Source organism: Lathyrus oleraceus, chromosome 3 (genome assembly GCF_024323335.1).
Source record: "Lathyrus oleraceus cultivar Zhongwan6 chromosome 3, CAAS_Psat_ZW6_1.0, whole genome shotgun sequence".
Taxonomy (NCBI): Eukaryota; Viridiplantae; Streptophyta; class Magnoliopsida; order Fabales; family Fabaceae; genus Lathyrus; species Lathyrus oleraceus.
This window is the reverse complement of record NC_066581.1, coordinates 216462638-216475428: the sequence shown is the minus strand read 5'-3', so window position 1 is coordinate 216475428 and position 12791 is coordinate 216462638.

Below are 12791 nucleotides of genomic sequence, written 5' to 3'. Positions count from 1 at the left end.
AAATTGGTAGAGAAAGGATCATTATGTTCAATGTAGCCCTCTTCCAATATATATCACTGATTTCAAATTTGTACAAATCTATGGAGTCTTGCCATTTGCAGGCTACCATTCTATCAAATCAATTTGAGCTTTTTATCCAATTATTTGCACTCTTATTTGTTTCAATCCAACAAATGTTTTGCATGTTTTAAATTGATAAAATGTCATTGTTCTAAACAAATAAATTTTTCAAAAATTGTCATTTTAAACAAAGTGAACATTCACAAGATGGAAAGGATACTCAAGAATATCTCAGTGCTCTCCCGAGGGTGGCATGATCTCCAACAGGTAAGACATTTGTTCATATTCCTGGTTTGTTTGTATCTTCTTTCTTCAGATCTTTGTTGGGGTTGTTCCTCAAACAGAGTTGTTGTTGGGGTTGTTCCCCAGTATAGTCGCAAGCAGAGTGTTGTTGAAGACTTCGTTTTCTCCAGCAGCAATCTTCCCTAGCATGGGTGTTTTTCTTGTAGAAGTTTCTGTGGTTGATGGTTTGTCATCTTGGTGCCCCGTCACTTTCTCTAGTGGGTCGACATTCCCAGACTTTATTTGTCTCCTCAACACAGTCATGAGTAGAGTTGTTATTAATATCCCCATCGGAGTCGCGAGCAGAGTTGTTGTACTTCTTCCCAGTGCAGTTGCCAGCGGAGTTGTCTGTTTCCTCAGCACGATCGCTTTCTTTCTGAAGGTTTGGTAAGTCAGTGGTTTGATACCCGGTACTTTACCTTTTCCCCGGCGAAGTCGTCTGCGGATTTGTTGTTATCTCTCCATCAGAGTTATTCTCTTCAGCAGAGCAGGATTTATTTTCCTACTCATTGGTTGGTTGGATTGATATCCCAGTGTTCATCCATCTTTTCCTCAGATTAGTCTGCAGAGTGTTTGTTGTGGCAGTTTTGCCTGTTGAATACTCCTTTCAATCCCCAGTATGGTCGGATGATGGCTTTGGCCTCCAGTGAACGGATTGATTTCCTGACTGTTTGTGATCCCCAGTAGAGTGGCTTATCACAGAATCTACTCGTCGTGATCAGTTTGCTGTGTGTATTCTCCCCGAGTGAGTTGGTTTGTTGCAGAATCTACTTGTTGATTTGTCCTCCCTCAGTGGTTTGTTCCCCAAGAGAGTAGCTGACAGTTTTCCCCAGTAGAGTTACTTATGCAGTTAGATTCTATTTGGATGATATCATTCTCCCTCAGTGGGTTGTTCCCCAGTGGAGTTTTGTGGATTCGCTTCTACAGCAGTTCGTGCTTGTGCAATGCTCTTTTGTTTCTCAGTTGACACTGGGATCCCCTGCAGATATCTTGGATTTTCTCTTGTTCCCCTACAGATTTGTCTTGGTGGCTGTCTTTGCCCGTTGTGAATTTCTGTACCCTGATTGGGTTGTTTCCTGATATCTCTGATCCTCTGCTTCTACAGCAGTACCCGCAGATCTTTGCTTTACAGCATGTTGATCTCCGCAGATTGGCTCCCCAGTTGGTTTTTCCCCTGGAAGTATAATACCGGGCGTCTGATTCCTGGACCTGTTTGTGTTAGAACTATCTGTTTTGTCAGCATTCATCAAACATAAATCACGCATATTCATGCATACTCATAAACATTCAGATATTCATGTTGCATTTCTTGCCATATATCCTTTGTTTGTTGTTCCCTGCTTTTGGGTGATACATATCTCTTTACAGGTCTCCCCAAGCAGATGTTGGGTGTTTAAAATCTCTCCATATAGAGTCAACCCCATAAGCAGAAAATGTGTCTGTCTTTCCTTCTGCAGTTCCCCACTGAGATATATCCTCGTGGATGACGGTTTCTTCCGTTTCCTCCCAACACATATATTGGGATGGATTTTCCTATTTGAGTTATATCCTCATTAGGACGTGTCTTGATTCAGTCTGTCTTTTCGGATTATTCCCGAATTGGCTATTTGTCAAAAGTCTTGTGCTTCCCAGTGGGTTATTCCCCAGCGGAATTTTTTTCGGGCCTCTACCCTCATACCGGTAGTTGTAAGTCCTATTTTTCCTGGCTTCTTGGCAGAATTTGTGGTTATACACCTTTTATTCCCCAGCCAGATTTGTTGGTTTTTTACCTCAGTCGGTTTGTAAACCCTACTTTTCCTGCTCTCCAGCAGTTTGTGGTTTGTTATAAACCCTATTTTGGTTTCCCGTGCGGATTTGTGATTTGTTCTATCCCCACGCGGAGTTGTTGGTTTTCTACCCCGTATTCGGTAGATGTAAACCCTAAATTTGTGGTTCTCTCCATCTAGTTCTTGATGTTGAGTTTCCTTTGCTCGGATAAGTTGCTCAGATAAGCACTTATATGAAGGAGAATTTGCGACCCAAAGCGCAGCGGAAATTAAAATTTCTCCTTTAGAGATCCTTACGAATGGTCATGATCAGTGATAGAATATTTACCTCTTGTGACGGTTGAAACCTTTGGTGCAGATCTCTTGTAACGATCAAAACCCTTTGATGCAGATCCACAAAACGATCACGAACGTTGAACGATGACAACGTCTCTACTCAGTCCACACGAACGGGTTCCTTCAATCTCAGTGCTAGCTGGTACGAATGAAGGCTTTGAGTGAGAGAGAGAGAGTGAGAGAAAACGAAAATAATGCAACCGCTCTTTTTTGCTTCTGCACAAGGGTTCTATTTATAGAACCACTTGTGTGGGCTTCAAGCTAAAAAGCCCACTTAAGTGTATTTTGGCCCATATCTTATAATAGGCCCAAAATCACTTAAGCCCATGGTACCTTACCATATTTCGTATTCTACTCAAGTACACCGTACCTTACGATGTTCTATAACTCACTTAAGGGCACCGTACCTTACGGTATTCCTTAGTTACTCTATCTCTCATCAATCCGTCCTTTGTGTGTGACCCTGTAGGTTTTCGTGACGTTGGCAATTATATTAAATCACGCATTTAACATAATAAACAGTGAGCGGTATCTAGCAACACATCACTGCTACCCAAGACACGAAAATGTCATGTGATCTGACAATTCCTTCTATGATAATACTTATGTGTATAATTACCCTTTTGCCCTTATGTCTATATTGAACACAAGGCATAGACCGTGTCATCCTTGTCCAGTTCAATATTGGGCCCATAGACATTTATCCTGTTATGCAGGATGGGCAAATTCCATCTAGGTCACTCATGTCCCTCAGCATGCTTTGTGGAGTACCCATCAACTGTCTTTATGGTTATCCAGTTACGGACAACGTTGGATCAATAATAAAGCACTTGACTCTACATCTAGGATCCATAGTGGTTTCAGGTCGAAGAGTGGAATACACTATTATCACCATGAGAATAACTTATGACACCTTGCATAACTTTCTATATAGTATTCTCATAGCGGGTCAATCCGGTATAAATATTACTCCTAATATTCATACCTATGTTTAAGACTTGATAACTCTTTATCCATGATCCATGAGAGGTGATCATCAGTCTACAAACATAATAGTCTTAATGCTTTAATGTTATCCCAATTCACCCTAAAGCTCGACTACGGATACTTTAGGAATAGTGTCCTTATGTTTAATGTGTTCTCATGATTAAGTCACACTTAATACATTAAACGGACTATCTATTCCAGGGACTTTATTAATCAACCATAATAAAGAGAATGCCTTTTATTATTCGATACAAGTACCAAAATGTATTGGCCTCTAGGGCTTACACCAACATTATATCCCCAGCAAATCTTTTATGGATAATTGCCGTATGTTAGCAATTTTATCCCCAGTGGGTCCTTTCACCTTTTGTCAGTGATTGCGTTCCCCGGATAGTTGATTGTCATCATTATCCCTAGCCTGTTGTTGTGGATAATTGCTGTTTATGCAATTTATCCCTGGATCATTGATCTTCACCAGTGAATCCTCAGCAGATTGCCTTTCATTTACCCTCTTGTTGGTAATGTCTGTTGCTCCTTTTGATTGGTCATCATTATATACCTAGTTTGGTATCCCGATGCCTTTCTTTTCGGTTGATTTATCCTTTATTAACCCAGTAACCGGTTGTGGATAATCTTCCCTGCGAGTATGTTATTCACGGTCTGCCGGTAATGAATAATATATCTCATGCGCTCTTCAGTCGAAGCCTTTCGTGTTTTCTTTGTCGAGTAAGATTCGTTATTTCCCTTTGTGGAATCGAATATTTCTGTGTTGTCGGATAATTGCCGGATGCTTGCAATTTATCCCTTTGAGTTGTCTTTCGCTTACCCGGATGCTTGGTATCGATTGTCTCTCTTTTTGGTTAGTCACCTATTATATACTTCGGTATCTCTGGTGTCTTTTCCTTTCGAGTATATTATTCACGGTCTGCCGGTAATGAATAATATGTCTCATGCGCTCTTTAGTTGGAATCCTTTGTTGATTTTCCCCAGCTGAGCAAGATTCGTATTCTTTGTAGAATCGAATATCCATCCTTTAACCAGTTCGTGTTCTGGATGATGAGTGTTTTGGCATATATACCAATTCACATTTTCGGTAGATCACCTATTATATACCCAGTAACCGGTATCTCTGGTGTTTCTTACCATGCGAGTTTATTATCTACGTTCTGACGGTAATAGATAATATATCTCATGCAAGTATTCTTATCCACGGTCTGCCGGTAATGGATATTGTATCTCATGCACTCTTTGGGTTTGTGTCCCCAGATGAGTAAGATTCGTTTTTCCCGTTGTGGATTCGAATGTCCATCCTGTAAGTCGATTTGCTTTTTCAAGCCCTCCTTTCGGATGATGAGTGTTTTGGCATATATACCAATTCACGCTTTGGTCGGTCACCTATTATATACCTCGGTATCCCTGGTGTTCCTTCCTTTCTGCTCCCTATTATGACCTCGGTCCCTTGTGGAGTCAGATTTTCCTGAGTTCATGTACCTTTTTCAGGTCTTTCTCAGATGTTGGTTGATTGATATCTCTCACCCTTATACCGGTCTTAGATATTCATTCTTCCTGAGTTTGTTACCCTTATACCGGTAACATCTCATTCCTTTGGTACTTCCTCATTGAAGTTTCCTGTTGCTTCTCCTCAGGAGTTAGCTTGTGTCTCTCCAATGGATTTATTTTCCTTTGGAATTCTTTTCCCCAGTAGGGTCTCCAGTCTGTTTTCTGTTTCCCTAATCAGAGTCGTGTCTTGTTCACGCATTTTCTTTTCTCTTACTATCCCCAACTAGAGTCTTGTTAGAGTCTCTGTTCCTGGTGAGTGTATTACTCCGATGGATCGTCTTTTTTTCTGTGTGAACCATATTCCCCACAGAGTTTGTGTCTTTTGCATGCATACATTTGCATCATGAGGTCTCTTAGGGACCAAAATTTGTCTCATTACTGTTATTTAAGCCCATTCTACCGCGTCGAGATGAAGATTTCTAAACTTCACTTCTCCGGCTAGAATGACCTTAAATAGGGGCATCTGTAAGACCCCAATTTTGGCCCTAAGATCCCTCATGGCTCATATCATATCATATCATGGCCTCAAGGATCATTGCATGCCCTAGCTTCCCTCCTAGTGGGTGGTTTGCCTTGTGAGTTTGGTTCTTGATCACCAAGCATGCATTGCCTTTGTATATCTTTGCTTTTCATATGTTTACTAACCAAAAAGTACAAAAATATTGTCAGCTAACCATGTTACTTGCAGATGAAGCAATCATCAGTCAATCAGTCAAATCATCCATTCAACAGTGGATGGTGGCCATTCTTGAAGAATTTGGGCACCATGATCAATAATCAAGAGTTCATATATGTTGTGATATCATTTGGAATCAAGATCTCAAGGAATTAGGGTTTGGAATTCATCAGAAGGTGGTTCAGTCAAGCAAAACCCTAGAAAGTCAAACTTGGTCAACTGTGGATTTAATCAGTGATTTGATGGTGGGAATTGGTTTGAGGGAGCTCATTCATGTCCATATAGGCCTCATATATCATGACAAACATCACCATGGAAGAATTTGAAGTCAAACAAGAAATTTCCAAAAATAGAAACTTGACCTGTAATTGGAATTTGCCAAAAATGGAAACTTCTTGATCCCAAACTTACATCATGATACAAGCTTCAAATGAAATTTTGCCCAACATGAAAGTTGAAGATCTTGTTTTCCCATTTCCAAAAAGTCCAAGAACACTCAATTCCCATGTATGGTTGGCAAGTTATGGTCAAATCATTTCCAGAAATTTTTGAACTTCAAAAGGGCATATCTCTCAAACCATTTGGCCAAATTGGGTGGGGTTTTTTGCAACAAGTCCCATTTGATCCCCTCTTTCCAAAAATGTAACCATCATTCACCAAAACATCATAGATCAAAATGGCATTTTTGGAATGGCTTTGAATTATTTCAAGTGTGGTGCAAAAGTGAACTTTTGAATTAAACATTTTTAACCACTTTGGCCATTCAAATAAGTTCAGAAATGATATTTTGGTTGTGTTACAAGCCCATTTTCGAGCTGCAGCCTCTTACACCTCACCATTTAAGCAAAAGTGACCAATTAGCAAAGTTGTCATTTTTAACAAATTTGGATTACCATACAACTTAACCATGCTTAGCAATCATAAACAGAAGTATAAAGGACCATTTTCTTTCTGATTGAAACCCTAGCAGCCACTGAAAACCAACAGAAATCCATTTCTCTCAAAATCTCCATTTCCTTCATTTTCAATTTTCGACCAAAAAACTCAAAGGAGCAAGGTTCTTGTTTGGTTGCTTCATCATTCAACATCTATTTTGAGCACATTTCAAGCATCTTTTCCCAGCTGTAATCAAAGAAAAGCATACTGCTACATGAAGCCCTCATCAATGGCAGATTGGGATTAAAGTCATTCCAAGCTTTCCTGAGCTAAACATCCTTCACCATTCAACATTTGGAAGCTTTGTGTGCATCTATTTTGAGCTTGCATCACCAAACAACAACTGTTTCTCCATTTTCTTCAAGAACAAGTAAGATTTCGACCTCTTTATTTTGCTAAATTATGCCATGCTTCTAATAGATCTCACTTTGCTGGTTTCATTAAGCTTTGAATCGTGCATTTTGGTTGCTTGTGCTTAGAGAAATCTAGTTTTAAAGTTTGATGCTCAAAGTTGTTTTTGCTCGATTCATGATGCTTGGTTTGATTTAATGTAAATGGCTTTTAGAATGTTGATGTGTGATGTTTGCTGATCACGATAGTATGTTCAATTTGCATTTCTGGGCATAGATTAATTTCACGAATTTGGAAGATGATGAAGTTGCTACTGTAGACAACATAAACCCTAATCTGCATTTTCCCAGATTTTTCTTCATGTGTGTTGCATGTTATGGGCACTGTTCCATCAAACCAACCAATCACGTTATTTCATTTGCTTCGCTAAAACGCCGCGTTTTGATTAGTGGTTCAATTATTTACAAAAATGCCATCGCCCGTGCCATTGGTCTCACTAAATCATGTTGGTTTTAATATTTATTTCATTTGGATACATCAACTTACAAAATTCATAAGTCCTTCATTTTAGATCCAATTTTCATGAGAATTTTTGCATTGTGTTCATCTGGATCTCTATTATTTAATCATGATTTTTCCTGATTTTTTTGATGAATGGTTTTTAATTGGTATTAGGGTTTGTGACATGTGGCAATATTTTGTACCTTTTACCAAAACATTTGTGAAATGATGATGCATTATCCAATGGCCTTGAAATTTTTTGTGCATAAACTAGACACATCCATGGTGATTTTGGTATAGAGTTTATGAATTTATCATCTCTGGTCATTGAGTTATGATTTTTTGAAGTAGGGTGTGACAATTTGTGTCACACCATTGATGTGCAACTTGATGATTTTCAATACCATGCCTCTTGACATCAAATTGGATTGAATTTTTGCATGATTGAACTTATGGATGTCTAGTTTACATGTGATTTTTTGTGGAATTATTTATGGCATTTCCTAATTGATTGAGATTTTTCTCCCCTGTTTGGTCATATGTTGACTTTTTGTGACACTCCATACCATTTCATTTGTGAAATTCTCATACTTAATTGGATGAACATGAAATTTGATATGTGATTAGTAGACATCTTAAGCTTTGCCATGGTGTTGATCCCATTCATTTCTCATATGTTATCACTGATTTATGAATTTTTGAAGTTGATGCATGTTTGGTTGACTTCTTTGAGCATGCTTGAAATTGTTTTGACTTTCTGATTTTCATTGACTATCTTCCCATGATCCAATTGAGCTGAAATTTGATATGCATGTCATGTTATGGATTATGATTGATCATGAATTATTTGATGATTTTTTGAATTGTTTATGATTGGTTTTGAGTTAAGTCTTGCTGTTGACTTCTATGAGCTTTCATTTGCCATGCTTTGACTTCTTTTGCTTGTGAAATGATGATGATGCATGATATGAACATGAAACCAATTGAGTTTGCTTCTTAAATGTTTGAACTTGATTTTGATTGGTTATCACTTGCTGTTTTGACTTTCTCATCCTCTTTTGACCCTAGGCTTGTCCTAGTGGTCTTATTGCTTATGTTTGAGTTCATGTTTTCAGGTGGAGAAGCAATTGCCTCAAAGAAACTTATACAAGTTGAATGAGTTTATTTGATTATCATGAGCTAACCTCTTTGTTTTGTAGGTTGCTTGGCTCATATGCCTTGAGACTTGTGCATTGCACATTTGTCTGTTTGTTTTGACTGTTGATTCCTACCTCCTTTTGCTTTAACTTTTGAATTGTGTACTGATTCTGTTTGACTATTTCAGGTACCTTTAGTTGCTTAGTTCTTAAGAACTTGCTTTGCTTTGCTATATAGCAATTTGCATTGAGGTATAATCCCTTTTCTTCATGTAGTCTGGAAGACCTGGCCTGTTACTTGGCCAGGCAACTGTCTGAAGTCCTCCTTAAGAGGCAATGCTTGTGTGTGTTTACATTTGTCCCAAGCAGGAAAAGACCTTCAAATAAGGCAATTGGTAGAATCCAAGAGATAAGCAACCTATCTCCTACTATTCTGTGAGTCTTCTCCTTGCTCCCATTACATGGTTGTAGCATTGAGATCCAAGCCCAAGATCTATAGAGTCTTACCTGTGGAGAGAGTTCCTACTTTCTGAACTCCCACACTTTCTGATATTTGAATGCTCTCCCTGACCAGGGATAAGAGCAATGAGGCACACCCCTCATATCCTTTCATCTGCTTCACCTTAGCCCTTCAATGGCAAGGTTAAGAGCACCATTGACCCTATTCCAGTTGGCTTTAATGCCTAACCCTCTTGTATGAGCCTCCTTGTTTGGTTATAGTGTGTGCTGAATGACTTCATTGATTGACTGTTTGTTTCATATGCACATGTTTGCTTGTATGCTTTATGCATTTATCATCATTGATTGCTCATTAGTGCATGATCATTTCATCTGTCTTTGTGACATTATTCATTGTTGTTTACCCATTGAGGACAATTGTAAGACCATTCCTTTGGCCATTGTTCCTATGATATGGAAGTGAGTTGTAAGACCATTTCATTGGCCACTCATCTCTTTGCTTGATGCATTTGTTTGATTGTATGTGAGGATGCAATTGTAAGTCCCTGTGATGTGGCATTTGTATTCCCAGGACCATACTGTGGAGGTTAGAGTAAGCCCAGATAAATTGGCATCTGACATCCATGTTTGGCTTCTGTTTGTTTATGTGAGGATGCAATTATAAGTCCCTGTAAGTTGGCATTTGCTTTCCTGTGATCATAAGTTGCTTTGTTTGATTCTATGTGAGGGTACAGTTGTAAGTCCGTGTAATTTGGCATTTGTATTCCTATGATCATATGTTGGAGGTTAGTGTAAGCCCAGATAGATTGGCATCTGACATCCAAATGTTTTCTTTGTTGGAGATTGGTATAAGTCCAGATAGATTGGCATCCGGTATCCACCTTTCATTTCTTTGTTGAGGAGATTAGTATAAGTCCATTGAGTGGCCTCTGATATCCATTTCTGTTTTAGGAGACTGGTGTAAATCCATCTATTGGTATCCGGTATCCGCTTTTTGTTTGTGAGATTGGAGTAAGACCATTGAGTGGCATCCGGTATCATTTGTTTGCTTATGTTTTGTTATTGCTTATTGCCCATTCCAAAGGACACACTTGAATCATCTTCTATATGATCTCAAGAGGTGAACCTCCTAAGAAGTTTTACCATCCATTCTCATCCATTCATTCCCATTATGCCCTAAACCTTTTCACACCTTACTTTTAAAACTTGAGATAGATATTGTGCAAACATCTTCATGCTTTTCAAATTAAAAACCTGGACCCAAGTCCTTGACTTTTTTTTCCAACTCCATTTCATAATACTTCTTTGAATTAATCTTAATCATACTTTGACTCCACTTTCATAATCATAATCAATTAACTTCACCCATTCAAATGTTTTTGTGGCTTTGTCCATTCTTGTTAAATTTTCATACATGAGCTATAGGTTTGATTTATCTTAGTTGGTTGATGTCAATCTCACCTATTTGTCCTTAGTTGATTGAATTGTAAGTCTTCCTTGCTTATTATAGGGTTAACCCCTCACTAGCAAGTTGAAGCTGTTCTCACATGGTGGACTCGTTGTTTGTATAAGGTTGAGTTTTCTCCCGTGGATAACGTAAGACCTTAGGGCTTGTGTTTAAAATTGAATCCACTAACTTTTGGAAATCTTTTAGCCGAACTACGGCGTTTTGATCCTTACCTTTGATGGAAGGTACGTAGGCAACGGGTTCATCCGTTCAAACCCAATAATTAACATTGTATATTCTTTTCTCATCATCCCAATCATGTTTGCACAATATTTATGTCAAAACAAATAACAATTTTATACAACAAGTGTGAAAAGGGCTCCCTAGAAGTACCTAGGACGTGATGGGTGCCTAACACCTTCCCATTGCGTAATTTACCCCTTACCCAGACTCTCTGATCTTTTTATTAGTTTTCTACGTGTAAAACTTCTTAGGCTTTTGTTCGCTTTTTAGCCAGTCCCTTGGATAAATAAAAGTGCGGTGGCGACTCGAAATTCATTGTATACCTTGCTTATGATTTAATCGATAGATCATATAGCGACGAATACACCGCTACACGCAGCAGAGTTTTGGTGGAGGATTTTATCTGTGATAATTCATCCCCCAAGCAGAGTTATTGGTATGGTGGATCTTACCTGTGTTGACAGTTTCCCCAACCAGAGTTGCTTTTGTGGCAGATCCTACTTGCACAATTAAGCACTTCTTCCTAGCTGAGACTAATGATTCATCCATGCGATGATTTTGTGATTTCACTACTCCTCCTCAGCAGAGTGTGATCTCCTTGGTGAGTTTGGTACTTGGTGGTTGATCACCAGATTTCCTCTGGTGTCGCTGTGGATTCCCCAGTAGAGTTGCTACGGTATCCCTAGTAGAGTTGCTTGTGTGGCAAATTTTACTCGTGCATTCTGTTCTCCTCAGCAGGGTCTGCCTGTGCGATGACTCTTTTCCCTAACCGGATTGATTGATGATCCATCACTCAGAGACTTTTGTGATTTCCTGATATCTCTGATTCTCCTGCAGAGTCTTTGCTTCTTATCATCTCGGATCTCCAGCAGATTGGATACTCTCCATTGGTGATCCTGGCTTTCTCTCTTGAGATGTGGTACCGGACGTTTGATTCCTGGACCTGTTTGTGTTAGATATGTCTGTTTATCAGCATTCATCATACATAAACCACGCATATACATGCATACTTAACATTCAGATATTCATGTTGCATTTTTGCCATATATCTTTTGTTTGTTGTCTCCTGCTAGTTGAGTATGTTTCTCCCCAAGCAGATGGGTGTGTCTGATCCTTCAATATAGAGTCAGCCTCTTAAGCAGAAAGTGTTTATCTTCTCTGCCATTTCCCCACTGAGTTCTATCCTCGTGGATGACGGTTGTTTATGTTTCCTCCCAACACATATATTGGGATGGATTCCCCTATTGAGTTATATCCTCATTAGGATGAGTCTTGATTCAGTTCGCCTTTTTGGTTTGATCCTGAATTGGCCTTTGAGACTGTTTTGGTGTTCCCCAGTAAGGTCACCAATATTATTCACCTTATCCTCAGTGGATTTTATGGTCTTCTACCCAGCATCCGGTTGTTGTAAATCCTACTTTCATCCCCTGGCAGAGGTAACCTTTGTGGTTCATTCTGGTTGATGGCGGGTTTTTGTGGTCTTCTACCCAGCATTCGGTAGTCGTAAATCCTATATTGTTTCCCTCCCCATCGGAGCTTGTGCTTTCCCGCGGTATAAATGAATATGTGCTCAGTAAACAGCAATCATTCATCTTATCCCCGGCTGAGTTTGTGGTTTTCTACCCAGTATTCGGTAGATGTAATCTCCCTTCTTGATGGTTATCTTCATCCAGTATTCGATGTTGATGTTCCCTCTTTTACCTGGATAATTGTCGTATGCTTGCAATTTATCCCCAACGAGTCATCTTTCGTCTACCCTGTTGTTATTGGTAACGATTGTTTCTCCTTTTCAGATGATTTATCCTTTATTAACCCAGTAGTCGGTTGTGGATAATCTTCCATGCGAGTTTACTATCTACGTTTTGACGGCAATAGATAGTATATCTCATGCACTCTCTGGTCGAGTCCTTTGGTTCTTCTCCAGTTGAGTATGTTACTCCCCTTGCAGAGTTAACCCTTGTTGTTCATCCCAACCGATGACGGTTACTCTTCCGTGGTTTTCTACCCAGTCTTCGGTAGATGTAATCCCCTCTTTGTTGGTTATCACTCCA